Below are 15,389 nucleotides of genomic sequence, written 5' to 3'. Positions count from 1 at the left end.
TACATAAAGTCTGATTACTTACAGAGCAGGGTCCTTCCCAATTTTATTTGGTATAACAGGGCTTAGACTGCAACTGGAAATATAGGAAACATTTTTAAAAACTCAGAATGCTGTCTAACATGTAGAAACATTACTTTTTTTTTTTTTTCCCCTTCTCCTTCTTTTATACAGTTAGAGTGACAATTATTTCAGTGAGTTAAGATTTTTTTTTGGAAAGCTGGCAACTGTTTTTCATATTACACGCATAGAAAAATGCAAATGGATATTTTAAGGTCTAAAAAAGTATAGGATATCTCCAAGCACTTCTATTCTGGAAATAGCTGCTCTGAGTTTAATTTAATTATGCTACTCAATTAGACAATCTGAGACAAAAGTGTGGATGGCACCAGTCAGTAAAAAGGGGATGTTAGAAAAGGAAGAGATGATAAGGTCATCAGTTCCTGTGGGATGGAAAGAAAAATTAGTAATTATCACCTGTGGAATGGTGAATTATTAGGAGATGGCTTGGGGAAAACTGCAGTGTGCCTCAAACCAATATCTCAATTGACTCTATGACTTTTAGTGTCTTTGGAGGTCATTAGATTTTGAAAGCTGTATTTTATGAATTCCTGCTACAACAGTGACATCAGCAGTTCCACACAAAATTTTATACAGTCATCCAGTCAAAGAACTTATATTTACATAATTCAGTTTTATATCCAGTATAAAACTGATGGTAATATAGAAACCAGAGGCTTTCATTATTATTATTATCATTATTGATGCTACTACTACTGCTACTATTATTGTGTAGATCATAGGTCAACAATAAGGAGAGAAAGGTCTTTCAGTATTATGCAGGCATATATTTGATTGGAACCTTCACTAAAGTATTTGAAACCAGTGAAAGTGATAGAAATGCTCTCAGAATTTATTAAACAAAAGATGTCTTGCAATTATGAATTTAAACCCATGGTTACAGTTGTTCACAAGAGCTCTCACTCTAGCTAAATAACACTGTTTAGAAATTATAAAATAAAAGGGTCTGAAAACTCTAAGTAACCTCCTGCTCTCCTCTGAAGTGCAGGTAAAACAGTATTCATTTTTTCAAGTAGCAAACTGAGGCAGAAGGAGTTACTAAAACTTATGATTCCACGGAGCAGCTGACTATTTCTACACTTTCTGCTTTAAGGGATCTTCTACAGAAAGGATTTCAGACCACTTTCATATCTGTACAGCACTGCAAATTATGAAAGGGACCAGAGCCTAAAGCACCGATAACATACAAGATCTTTGTTACATGAGATTCCAGTTACCCAAACGCAGCAAAAAGTGTCTCTCAGAAAACCATCCTGAAGAAAGGCAAAAGCTATGTTGCAACATTCCCATATAACTGCTTTTGGTTCCTATCATGAGACAGCAGTCCAAACAGGAATAATGGCAGCTGGAAACCAATGAGAAGCATTGGAAACCCAGCAAAAATGAGCCACTAAGGTTGATTTTTAGCCAGAAGTTAGATTAAAATATATTGAAGACACTGGGAGTTACATGAAAGTGTTCAATTTCACCATGACAGTGAACTTTCTCAGGTTCAACCTTACTTTGTTTTCCTCATTTTATCAATTCACTCAATTCCCAGAAAGTCATAAGGATAAAAACAAAATTAGAAAATGTGTAGTTTTGTAGGTTAGCTAGGGAATAAGGTAAAACATGAGAATGTAGTAGTCTAAAATGTTTTGAAGCTGAGGACTTCAGAAGTTAATTACAACAACATTTAGGTGATGTTTGGCAAGATAAACCACCCACTAGTGATCTGGTTGTACTAGGTCTAGCTGGGATGGAGTTAAATTTCCCTGCAGCAGCTCATACAGTGCTGTGCTCTGCACGTGTAACTAGAACAGCACTGGTATCACACCAGTGTTCTGTCTGCAGCTGAGCAATACTGACACCACATCAGGACTTCTCTAACTCCCTCCCTCCCCCCCCCCCCCCCAAAGCCATCATCAGTCTTGGGGTGGGCAAGAAGTGAGGAAGTAACACACCAGGGCAGCTAACCTAAACCAGCCAAAGGGATATTCCATGTCACACAATGTCACATTCAGCAATAAAAGTTGGAGAAAGGAAGAAGAGGGGAGGGATGGGCTCTCATTGTGAAAATGTCTGTCCTCCTGAATGGCTACGTGTGTTGGGGCCCTGCTTCAAGAATGTGGTCAAGCATTGCCTGTTGGTGGGAAATAGAGAGCAATTTCTTTCCTCCTCACTTCCACACAGCCTTTGCTTGTTTTTTTGTTGTTTGTTTGTTTGTTTGTTTGTTGTTGTTGTTTTTTCCCCTCTCTCCCTTTCTGCTTTAGTCAAATTATTTAATTAATAATAATTTTCCCTTAATTATTTTTTCCTTTATTTAATTTATCCTTATCTCAACATGTGAGTTGTTTCTTTCCTTTTCTTCTTCCCCTTCTGAGAAAGGGGAGTGAGAGAGTGGTTGTGGTGGAGTTAATTTGCCTAGCAAGGTAAAAGCTCTTTCACAGATTTTGCTAAAACTTCATGTTTTGCTGGAGGTTAACTTACTTTTTTTTTTTCACATAAATCTTCTGCTTTGTTTGTCACCACTGGCAACTCTCTCATCTCCTGTAGTCATCAGTGTCACAAAGTTGATGTTTTTTAACTTCTCCCTTCTTTTCTGTTCCCCTCAGTATTTCTATTAAATTCTGCAGCTCTTTCTTATGTATCTGAAAAATCTAGTCATTTTGCTTTGTTCCTAAGAGCAAAACATGTGTTCCCACAATGTTTTGCTTCTTTATTTTTCTGCAGCAGAAAATTAATTGTTGCCATTAAACCTGGCTCATACTCATTCCTGTCATTTGATCCAAACTCTTCTTTGTCCCCTCTGTCTCCTTCTGCAACTTAGACCCCACTGCCTTCTGCTCTTCTGCCTTTTCAGTTGATATCTATTGCCTTCCTCCCCTCCCAAGGCAATCCTGCAGGTCTTCTCAGATGATTGGTTTCATGTCTAGCTATAACTCTCATTACTTCTTTGGATCTATCACATTTGGGTGTGATATTTATGAAGGAAATAACATATATAAAAAGAGGAAAAAGAAGAAAACTAAGATTATGGAGAAGCAAAATCAGTGGAAAGGAGAAGCCTGAAGTTTCATATATGTATAAGAACACACACATATAAAATATTTTAATAACGCATATCTGGTTTAGAAAAATTTTCATCTGCAAAATGTTGAATTAATTACTATTTTTAGGAACATATTTATCTTTTCTTTATCTTCACGAAAAAGGTGTATTTTTCTATTTTTCCCCATTCCCTTCAAATTCAGTGGAAAATTATTGCTTATGTCACACATGAAGGAACAGACACTTGTATTTCTGCTTCTCCTCTGGGATTTTTTTTTTAATTGATTGTTTACTTTTTTTTTTTTTTTTGTCTGTGTCTCTGTAATCTTTGTTCCCTTATCAGATTTTTATCTCCTTTGTTTAGCGTGTTTCAATACATCATTTGCCCTGCTCTGTTATGTTCATCCATTTCCCCTTTATTATTGTTAAACATTGTATCAGTATTATTTGCTTGAATCTCTCCTGTCTCACTTCTCCTCATATTCATTCATTTTCCCTTCTTCTATTACAGAAGATATTTGGATTCCTGGCCACAAGCAGGAAAAAAATAATTTTCTGGAGGTTTTGGGGTGAATAGAGTCAGACACAAAAGGAATCTTCAGGCATATTAATAAGTCTATTTTTGCCTCTAAACTGTGCTTGTGAATTATTTTTAAACTATTTTTCTAAAAATACAGACCTGTGTGGAACTCGGTGATGCCAGGAATAAGCATCATTTGAATGCAAACCATCTCTGGAAAAAGAAAAAATTGCTGGGGAGAAAATAAGTACAGTTCTAGCAGTTTTGAGTGATACTGTTTTGTGTGGTCACTAAACATTTGGTTGATTGGTTTTGTTTTCTTTATGAAGTCTGATCTTACATTTTTGTTGTAGAAACATTATTACTGTGTGCTAGTAGTGTAAATTAAAACTGAACATCACATTTCCCACATAACAAAATAAGATAAAACCACTTTCAGCAATTCCCAAATAAAATGCCATCACCTGTACTGAGATATGCACAGCCAAAGGAGTTTTTCTTGTTTTGCCTCTCACATTTTGAGGGCATATATAATGTGAACCTGACTTTAAACAACTGGAAGCAATGCTCAACAACTGTACCAAAGGGCAAGATCAAGCCCTTGGGAATTATCTCATATATTTCATACTGCTGTTCATAAAGTCACAGGTACTTAAATAGGATAACTGTGTGCAGTGGTTTCAATAGACACTAAAAATTCCTAGCATTTACTAAGAAATACACATTTTAAAGAGCTCTTTTAAAACTTGACATACAACATGGTGGTTGTTTTACATTTTCTTATGTCTAAAAACATCTGGACTTTTTCTGGACTAGCAGTTCTACTTCTTTCTTTCTTTCTCTCTCTTTCTCTCTCTTTCTTCTCTTTCTTCTGAGATTATCTCAAAGCCTGGGGTGGGGGAGAAGTGAGCAAGGTGACCTCCGTGCTCCTTCCAGCCCTCTCCAGGTTTCTCTAGCCCTGTGGTCCATGATCCTATTTGACAGGAGGCCATGAATATGGGTAAGAACCACTGAAGTGGAAACGGTTCCTTCCCAAAAGGCATTTGTGAACAGTTTCAAGACAGCTTGAAACAGACTCCAAACTAAGAGTATGCAAATTAGCCCAATTAAGCAGTGTAGGTAAGGGGCTATGGCCTGACTCAGTCAGTGGGGTCTGGAAATGTGGCTGGCTCACCTCCCACCAGCAGAGCTGAGTCCTGACTGTTGGCACTGAACTATAGGAATATAACTATGCTTATCAAGTTCAATAGCTGCCTGAATTGGGGACAATAATTTATAATGTTCAATATAAGAAGAGTTTGTGGTCATGACTGTAGTAAGATGAATGATGGGGGCATCTGTTAAACACTAGTTCCAGTGACAGGACAAACTGGAATAGTCCATTTGTCTACATTTTCTGCAAGAAACAAGTGGAGAAAAATAAAGCAGCAAAAACACATATTCTGATCCACAGATTTTTTTTCCTATTTGAAGAGCTTCTTTTCTCTTGAGAGTCATGAAGCATGCATAACCAGTTTAGTTAAAAGCTAAATTAAATTTCTTATGCAAGTACTGAATAAAAATTCCATGCTTACCCAGGCACTACCAGAAAAATGAAATTGGATGAACAAAAATAAGAATTTTAAGGTATAATAATTTTCAGCTTCAGTATTCAAAATACGGTGATCTCAAATTTTAGTAAATTAGTGTAAATCAAACCAATGATGTTTTAATTCTGAAAAATAGTTCCCATGTTATTTTTAACTGCAACAGGTTTAATTCATAGCTCAAGTGGACTTTAAATTCTTTTTCTGCACTTGCAATATAAATAATGATTGACACCTTACTTAGTGTTAACTTTTTATGGTTTTGTTTGCTTGCTTGTTTTTTACATTAGGGTGAGTTTGCCTCTTTTGAGCCTTCTTACAGTTGAGTAAATTCTCTAATGACAATAGGGAGTGTTGAAAGGGAAACATCAAAATATAATGTAAGATAAGACGTGGGTTGTGCTTAGCCTATCTTAATTCAGCAGATTCACAATGTGCAGAGAATTGTAAAGGACTCACAAGTCCTGACTGTGGACTGTAATATCCTATTCTTATCTGCATTTCATCCTTTCAGTTATTTGCATATGGGTAACAAAAAATTTACCATTTCTCTGCAACTGCTCCTACCCAGCCCGTACCAGACAGTGCGGAGCAAATATGCAGAGTTAGACTGCAAAGGTACTTGGAAATCTACATGAAGTGCGAGGCCATACGGTACTGAGAGATCTGCATGGCCTAGCATAAACTGCACACCAAGTCCCTGTACTACTGACATAAGTACCATATGCTTATGAGATACCTCTTGGCTCACATATAGCTTGCTTTCTCAATAACTAACCAATGACTATACATTTGCAAAACGAGATGCATCACAAGGCATAGGGTCAGAGATGCTGAAAAACAGGAGATGGCCCACAGAAGTCAGTCTTTCAGGTATTAATAGTCTCAGTATTCTTTTGCTTTAAATGCATACCCAAAATCAGTGGCAACTTCTATGGTCCCTTCCAGGAAGATGTCAGCTTTGTAATTTAGCTAATCAAAGTTACAATAGCGATAGATTAGCATCATATTACCTATCTTGATCTGGTGCACCCAGAACTACATTGCCTGTGCAGAACTGGAATTTTTCCCCTGTTCTCTCTTGCCTTAGACTTTTTTTTTTTTTTTTTTAACTATTTAGATCTTTTAGATCTAAAATTCCTTTTTAGATCTTTCTATACATATATATTATTCATAATGTCAGCTACTCCAACTGCAGTTGAAGACGGCAGACAGCAAGATGCAGTAGAAGTATTGGAAGAAGTCCTGTATCTACTTGTGAGTGGGACATTCCCTGCTTGGAAGAAGGAACTCATGTATTTCTCCCGTGTGCAGACCAAAGGAGTAAAAGAGTCCAACCTTTGCAGTTGCTTTTGTGGCCAGCAAAGGACCAAAGCAGTAAACACCTGTCATTTAGTATCCAAGCCATGCCAGCTACTATCTAGCATAGCTGAAATCCAGAGGTACAAGGAAGACTACTCTAATACCTTCCCACTCCTTTTACATTGAGAGGAAACAGGGAAGTTCAAAGGCAGATGTCTGTTTCTTACACTACTCTGTGCTTGTTTGGCTTTCCAAAAGCTACTGAACTTGTTTAAAAGCATGGTGTCATGGTCTCTAAAGCCTATTTGCATTTTTGCTTTCTTTTGGCATCTCAAAGAAATATAAAGAAGCATGAAGCATGAATATTCCAAAATATCTATCAGGTAATTTCTTTAAAAGTAGAGGTGAAAAGTATAACTTCTGTTGATGGCATGCTGCAGCCAGAACACTTACAGTACTTAAAGTGTTCAATTCATTTCATTTGCTACAGAATTGCAGATCATATAACAACAGAGGCTAAGTAGATACGGCTGGAAATTAGTGTCATTTATCTATAAATGGCAGGATAATGCTACACTTGATGTCTATATTTCGATACATTGTGATACACCACATCCTTTTCTCATTTCTTTAACCTGGTGTATCATCCTGATTGGAGTGCTAAAAGTGGTTTTGGAAAGAGAAGTGCTATTTAGGAATATAGACGTGTATGTAAAATGATGGTGGCAGTAATGTGATCTCCTTATTCATTTCCTGTGGACACTTATAATATTATGTCCAAACAGTTTTTATTTCATTTCACCCATTTTTTCCTTATCCTTTAAAGAGCCCTTCTTTTTCTCTTCTACCGAGAACAACACCCTAGCAGCACAACTTGTATCAAAAGCAACTTCCCTCCCATTTTTCGGTTTAATGCCCTTTGATTTAATAAATCGGTTTGGGGTTCCTTTATCTGCTTTATGCCCTTCTATAATGAGCTAATTAAAGACATATGAGGTCTCTTTATTATGACATATGGGGCCTGTTCTTTATGTATTACTTGTTTCTTCTTTGAGCCAGATCTTTCTTTCCTCCCGCAGTCTTCTCTTACTGGACTGTAGTTGTTTTAGTTTGGTTGGTTTTGGTTTTGTTTGTTTGTTTATCTGTTTGAATTGGGGCACAGAGAGTTAGTTCTCACTATGCAAATGGTATGCTGGTGGGTAGCCTTCATCTCAAGCTTTAGGTTGAAGAGAGGTTCCAAAATTTGTAAAGTTCCACATTTCAACCCGCAGTCAAGACCGAGCCAGGATCTCCATCTGGGCCTTTCATTTTTTCTGTATTCTTTCTTGCTCTGGATGTATTAGAATAGCTCATGAGGCTCAGCTCTCCTAAGGTTGTTTGAAAATTATGTTAAAATCTGCCTAAGCAATATGCTTTTCCCTGACAAATTTTTAAACGCCTGAAGTTAACAATAGATGATATTAAATTAGTGTTTTTCATCTCCAGATAAAAAAAACACTTTTCCCTAGCCATTTTCATTAGCCATGTGTGCTTCATAAGAAGGATAAAGTTATAGGGGAGAGAAAGAGCTCTGGAGATTAGGTGATAGTAGGAGAAATGAAAATGATGGCAAGGGAGAACTAGGTCTTTAAATCAACTGAATAGGTAAGTGAGGGAAGAAGGGTAATAAAATGGAATAAATATCCACAATTAACACTTAATTTAGGAAAGGCTCATACTTGGGTTGGTAGCAGAGCCCTGGCAATTCCCAGCAGTGGAAGAAACGCTGGAAGAAGCACATACCTCACAGATGGACTACATGGAAAGAGAAACCCTCAAACCCACCATGTGACCATGCAGCTCACACTCCATCAGTACACATTAATTTTACCTGGATTATATTTACCTGGATTATTTCAAATTTTGATTGTACAGTATTTGGTACAACTCACATCACAGATCATAACTACTACTGGAATGTACTTGCTTAATTACAAATTTAGGTCTCAGTAGTGCTTGACTCCTAAAATGTTAAGAGGGCTATAGGAATTGTAGCTTGTAGGGAACCAAATCCATACAAGAATCATCATCATAGAGTGACTGTATGATTTTTTTCCTATTGCCTTGAGAATAAATTACATGTACTCTTTGTCAACAGGAAAGTATATATTGCAAGAACTATGTTTTTTAAGTGTGGATAATTCAATGAAATTCTATATAATTCTTGCACAATCAGTCAAGAGGAATAAAATTTGTAACTATACAGGGGAAATATGTTACACAATGCCACAGATAACAAATATTCTTTGAAAGTAATATTTACTTATATAAAATGTCATTTTACTTCTTTATTGCATTTAATTTAATTTTGCATTAAGTTTTAGAGCCACAATTGATGAACTGCTTACTAATGTGCTAGTTAACATCCCACACTTATTAATGAGTCAAACTGAAGACTAAGCAGAGAGTTTCAGAAGAAAGGGGATAAGAAGAAGAAGAAGAAAACAATAACAATAACACAAAACAGCAATTCCACGGATAATATCTCTTTGTAAAGGCAAGTGGTCAGTGAGCTTTTGTGATTGTGTTATATTTTGTCCATTTGATTGTATGGTAATTATTGTGAGCAGAAGCAGAGCTATACTGGTCAACACACAGCTATGTAGATGCAGTGGTTTCCAAAGTAATATCTCTTGGAACATGCAACTTTCCTTCCACATACACAGTGTCACTAAGACACTAACATACACTAAGACACTGTGTATATTAGGAAATTGGTAGCTATCTATTCTCTTCTTGAATAACCATTCTTCTAGGAGTAGGGGAACAGTAAATTTGTTAGCTGCTTTTCCCTCTACCTCCGCTTGAAAGCAAGAGGTACCACAATCAAACTTCCAAGTTGTTTCTTTCACCATAGCAACTTGTTAGAATTATTTGAAAACAAGCAATAGTCTCCAAAACAATGTCTAGTTAAGTTTTAACTTATACACTAGTCACTAGTCTTTTTTTTTTTTTTCTTACCAACAGGGAGGCCAACAGGTGTTTTTACCCATGCAAAGTGTTAGTGTGTGATGATTAAACTAATCAGACTATCATTGATTTCTTGTAGTATGACTACATTAAATCATTTTCTGTTCTCTGTTTTCACCATTTTAGTTGTAGCTGAAACTGTCATTGATTGCAACTACCCTAGAAACATCTTCTCTATTCACTCTTGAGACAGCTACATAGATTTGTGTGTTCTGAATCCCTAGTGTATTTAATACCTTCTCTTCACCCCTGGAGAAGAAACCTTTTTGCCCCTCTAGCCTGAGTATTATAGCATCATTATATTTGTTGGTTCAATAGCAAGAATCACATCATATCAATGGTTCTGAGATAGAAAATAGGAAAGGATGAATAACAATAGACCTTTACATCTGCTAATGCTGGTTTCCCGGGTTACCTTAATCACATGTTATTATGTATGGAGTGCCAGCATGGTAGTCAGGGGAGAACTGACTAAAACCAGTAATCTCATTGTGGATAGAAATGTTTTTAAAACAGTTCTTCACTCACAAACCAAAAACAAGAGGTCTTCAAATCTCATCAATAGAAAAGTGGTAGTAAAAATGACATTGCAGGACACTATATTTATTCTTCCACCATGATTTCCATATTGCCTTTTCTTATTTCACAAGTCTAAACAGATGAATAAACTGTTTTCTTGTATAAGGCAGTACAAGAAAGTCTCTATGATAATTTCATAACAATTTTTGCTATTTTTAAGTGGTAAAAGAGTTTAAAAGGGCATATAAAGTTGACAAAAATTTGAAAGTAGTGTAAAATTAATTATGGTATTTACTAAGTACAGATAATGCAGAGTAGTGGAAATGTAGAAAGAAAAACAGTTTATAATCTAATGTTTTATATGCTCCTTTTGTTGACTGTGGTGCTATTACTTAGCTAAGATTGAGAGGCCGGTGTGTGAGGAAGAGGTAGCAAAGGTTCCCAGGAGGATGCCTGGGGCGAGGAGGTCAACTCCGCGCCTCAGGACTGCCTCCACCAAGAAAGACAGGAGGGTTATTGTTGTTGGTGACTCGATTCTTAGGGGAACAGAGGGCCCTATTTGTCAGCCTGACCCTACCCATAGGGAAGTCTGCTGTCTCCCTGGGGCCAGGGTCAGGGACGTTGCCAGGAAGCTTCCTAACCTGGTACGCCCCTCTGACTATTACCCCCTTTTGATAGTCCAGGCGGGCAGTGATAACATCGAAGAGAGAAGCCTCAAGGCTATCAAAAGGGACTTTAGGGGACTGGGTCGGTTAGTGGATGGAGCGGGAGTGCAGGTGGTGTTTTCGTCCATCCCTATGGTGGCAGGGAGGGGTTCAGAGAGGACACGGAAAGCCCACCTGTTAAACACGTGGCTCCGGGACTGGTGCCAACGCAGAAATCTTGGGTTTTTTGATCATGGGGCACTTTACTCAGCACCTGGCCTGATGGCCGCAGACGGGTCCCTATCTTTTAGGGGAAAAAGGATCCTGGGCCAGGAGCTGGCAGGGCTCATTGAGAGGGCTTTAAACTAGGTAGGAAGGGGGATGGGGATGAGGCTAGGATTGTTGGGGCTGTGCTAGGGGGAACAATGGCAAGGCCGGAGGATAAGGCAATGGCCCAGCTGAAGTGCATCTACACCAATGCACGCAGCATGGGTAACAAACAGGAGGAGCTGGAAGCCATCGTGCGGCAGGCAGGCTACGACTTAGTTGCCATCACGGAGACGTGGTGGGACCAGTCTCATGACTGGAGTGCTGCAATGCCTGGCTATAAGCTCTATAGAAGGGACAGGCAGCATAGAAGGGGTGGTGGTGTGGCTCTCTAGATTAGAGAGTCTTTCGAGGTTTTAGAACTCGAGGTTGGGAATGACAAGGTCGAGTCCCTTTGGGTTAGGATCGGCAGGGACAACAAGGCTAGTGTCCTGGTCGGGGTCTGCTATAGACCGCTGAACCAGGATGAGGAGACGGATGAGGAATTCTACAGGCAGCTGACAGAGGTTGCAAAATCGTCAGCTCTTGTACTTGTGGGGGACTTCAACTTCCCTGACATATCCTGGAAGCACAACACAGCCCTGAGAAAGCAGTCAAGGAGGTTTCTGGAGAGCGTGGAAGATAGCTTCCTGATGCAGCTGGTTAGTGAACCTACCAGGGGTGGTGCCCCGCTAGACCTTCTCTTCACAAACAGAGAAGGACTGGTGGAGGACGTGATTGTCGGGAGCTGTCTTGGGCAGAGTGACCACAAAATGGTGGAGTTCACTATTCTTGGCGAGGCCAGGAAGGGGACCAGTAAAACCGCTGTATTGGACTTTCGGAGGGCTGACTTTGAGCTGCTCAGGACACTGGTTGGTGGAGTCCCTTGGGAGGCGGTTCTGAAGGGCAGAGGAGTCCAGGAAGGCTGGGCGCTCTTCAAGAGGGAAGTCTTAATGGTGCAGGAACGGTCTGTCCCCACGTGCCCAAAGATGAGCTGGCGGGGAAGAAGACCGGCCTGGCTCAACAGAGAATTGTGGCTTGATCTTAGGAGGAAAAAGAGGGTTTATAAGCTTTGGAAAAGTGGGCAGGCCACTAAGGAGGACTTTAAAGAAGTAGCGAGGCTGTGCAGGGACAAAATTAGGAAGGCCAAAGCTCATCTGGAGCTCAATCTGGCTACTGCCGTTAAAGGTAACAAAAAACGTTTCTATAAATACATCAACACAAAAAGGAGGACTAAGGAGAATCTCCATCCTTTACTGGATGCGGGGGGAAACTTAGTTACAAGAGATGAGGAAAAGGCGGAGGTGCTCAATGCCTTCTTTGCCTCAGTCTTTAGCGGCAATACCGGATGTTCTCTGGATACTCAGTACCCTGAGCTGGTGGAAGGGGATGGGGAGCAGGATGTGGCCCTCACTATCCACGAAGAACTGGTTGGTGACCTGGTATGGCACTTGGATGTGCACAAGTCGATGGGGCCAGATGGAATCCACCCAAGGGTACTGAGTGAACTCGCAGAGGAGCTGGCCAAGCCACTATCCATCATTTATCAGCAGTCCTGGCGATCGGGGGAGGTCCCAATCGACTGGCGGCTAGCAAACGTGACGCCCATCTACAAGAAGGGCCGGAGGGCAGACCCGGGAAACTACAGGCCTGTCAGTTTGACCTCAGTGCCAGGAAAGCTCATGGAGCAGATCCTCCTGAGAGTCATCATGCAGCACTTGTAGGAGAAGCAGGCGATCAGGCCCAGTCAGCATGGGTTTATGAAAGGCAGGTCATGCCTGACGAACCTGATCTCCTTCTATGACAAAGTGACGCGCTGGGTGGACGAGGGAAGGGCTGTGGATGTGGTCTACCTTGACTTCAGTAAGGCTTTTGACACCGTCTCCCACAGCATTCTCCTCAAGAAACTGGCTGCTCTTGGCTTGGACTGGCGCATGCTTCGTTGGGTTAGAAACTGGCTGGATAGTCGGGCTCAAAGAGTCGTGGTGAATGGAGCCAAGTCCAGTTGGAGGCCAGTCACTAGTGGCGTCCCCCAGGGCTCGGTGCTGGGGCCGGTCCTCTTTAATATCTTCATCGATGATCTGGACGAGGGCATCGAGTGCACCCTCAGTAAGTTTGCAGATAACACCAAGTTAGGTGCGTGTGTCGATCTGCTTGAGGGTAGGAAAGCTCTGCAGGAGGATCTGGATGGGCTGCACTGATGGGCTGAGGTCAACTGCATTAAGTTCAACAAGGCCAAGTGCAGGGTCCTGCACCTGGGGCGCAATAACCCCAAGCAGAGCTACAGGCTGGGAGAGGAATGGTTGGAGAGCTGCCAGGCAGAGAAGGACCTGGGAGTGATGGTGGATAGTCGGCTGAATATGAGCCAGCAGTGCGCTCAGGTGGCCAAGAAGGCCAACGGCATCCTGGCTTGTATCAGGAACAGTGTGACCAGCAGGGCTAGGGAGGTGATTGTCCCCCTGTACTCAGCTCTGGTGAGACCGCACCTCGAGTACTGTGTTCAGTTTTGGGCCCCTCACTACAAGAAGGACATCGAGGTGCTTGAGCGAGTCCAGAGAAGGTCAACGAAGCTGGTGAGGGGCCTGGAGAACAAGTCCTACGAGGAGCGGCTGAGGGAGCTGGGCTTGTTCAGCCTGGAGAAGAGGAGGCTCAGGGGCGACCTTATCGCTCTCTATGGGTACCTCATGGGAGGCTGTAGCGAGGTGGGGGTTGGCCTGTTCTCCCACGTGCCTGGTGACAGGACGAGGGGGAATGGGCTTAAGTTGAGCCAGGGGAGTTTTAGGTTAGATGTTAGGAAGAACTTCTTCACTGAAAGGGTTGTGAGGCACTGGAACAGGCTGCCCGGGGAAGTGGTGGAGTCACCATCCCTGGAAGTCTTCAAAAGACGTTTAGATGTAGAGCTTAGGGAAATGGTTTAGTGGGGACTGTTAGCGTTAGGTCAGAGGTTGGACTCGATGATCTTGAGGTCTCTTCCAACCTAGAAAATTCTGTGATTCTGTGATTCTAAATCCACATTTAGTTCTCACATTCAACAAACTACAATACTCTTCTAGTTATGCTTATAAACATTATGTCTGACATCGTGCAAAACACCCATGTATTACCCGTTAAAATCCTCCTACTAAAAAAAAAAAAAACAGTCTGAATTAGTAACATGGGCAAGAAACCTCCAACTGGATTCTGCAGAACCTTCAAGGATGCTATGGCAGTGTTGTGTCAGCTGGGATGGAGACCTCACCAGGTTTTCTTTTTTCTTAGGTTAATGCATTTAATTAAGCACATCAAAGTATGGAACCTGACTTTGCTGCACCCTCACCTAGGGACAGCTGAGCTAGTTGTCATAGTGTATCTTCAGAAATATACAACTTAGAGAAATCCAAAAGAGTACTCTGTATCTTATGGCTGGATTGTTTCTTGTACACAAGATAAATTAATATAGTCTGACTACACTAAAACACGTACATAACTTCTTACTGCTTGTTGAGCTTTGCAAGTGGTTTCTGTATCTTCTTGTGTTATGCTAGACATTATGTAATGGCCTTTCTTCATGGTCTTAAAATCAATGACATATTACAATCACTGTTTGGGAGAAATAACTAACTCCAAGAAGCTGATTCTGTTCTCACATATTATTGTATCTCTGATGATATGTAAACATATCAGTTTATATATTATTTTACCCAAACAGCAATTCTGATGTTTCGTTATATATATATAAAAGCATCCAGTACACATCAGTGTCAGTTTAGGTTACTTTTGGAGACAAAACCCTTTTCCTGACCCTTATTTCTATAATACTGTATTTTCAAACCTATTTACTGAAATGTTTGCTTATGACATAAAATGTTAACATAGCTGTTCTGCAAAATGATGGCTTTAAAATCCAGTCCAAAATGCAGAAATAATGTAGCTCCAGGTAACCACTTTCTTTCTGATTCTGAAGAATCATTTCAGTGAGCGACAGCTCTATTGATTCTGTCACCATCTCAAAAAGTTCCCAGAACACTATGACTAAGAAGAGCATAAAACCTCCAGCAATCAAAAAGCACTGAGGAAGGTCCTGAAGAGCTCTTCTTTCAAAAAACTAGTCCTCTGTGAGATTCAGACCAGGATACAGGGACCAAAGTTGCCTGGTTTTAGTTCCAGACAATGACAATTTATGGAAGACAGAGGCATATACCTAGATTATTGTTAAAAAAAAAAAAAAAAAAAAAAAAAAAAAAAAAAAAATCACCCTATTCTCTAAAGATCTTATTTTAAGCATATAAATTATGGGGTTCTTACTGGTACAAAAAATCATGGATGGTTGTCCACCCACGCACAGATATAATCACCGATGTTGGTGAGGGGGACCACTATTTTACTTACCCTATTTGTGAAGATTTTGCATAAGTA

This window comes from Aythya fuligula, chromosome 1 (genome assembly GCF_009819795.1).
Source record: "Aythya fuligula isolate bAytFul2 chromosome 1, bAytFul2.pri, whole genome shotgun sequence".
In the NCBI taxonomy this organism is placed as follows: Eukaryota; Metazoa; Chordata; class Aves; order Anseriformes; family Anatidae; genus Aythya; species Aythya fuligula.
Note: the sequence above shows the minus strand (reverse complement) of the source record.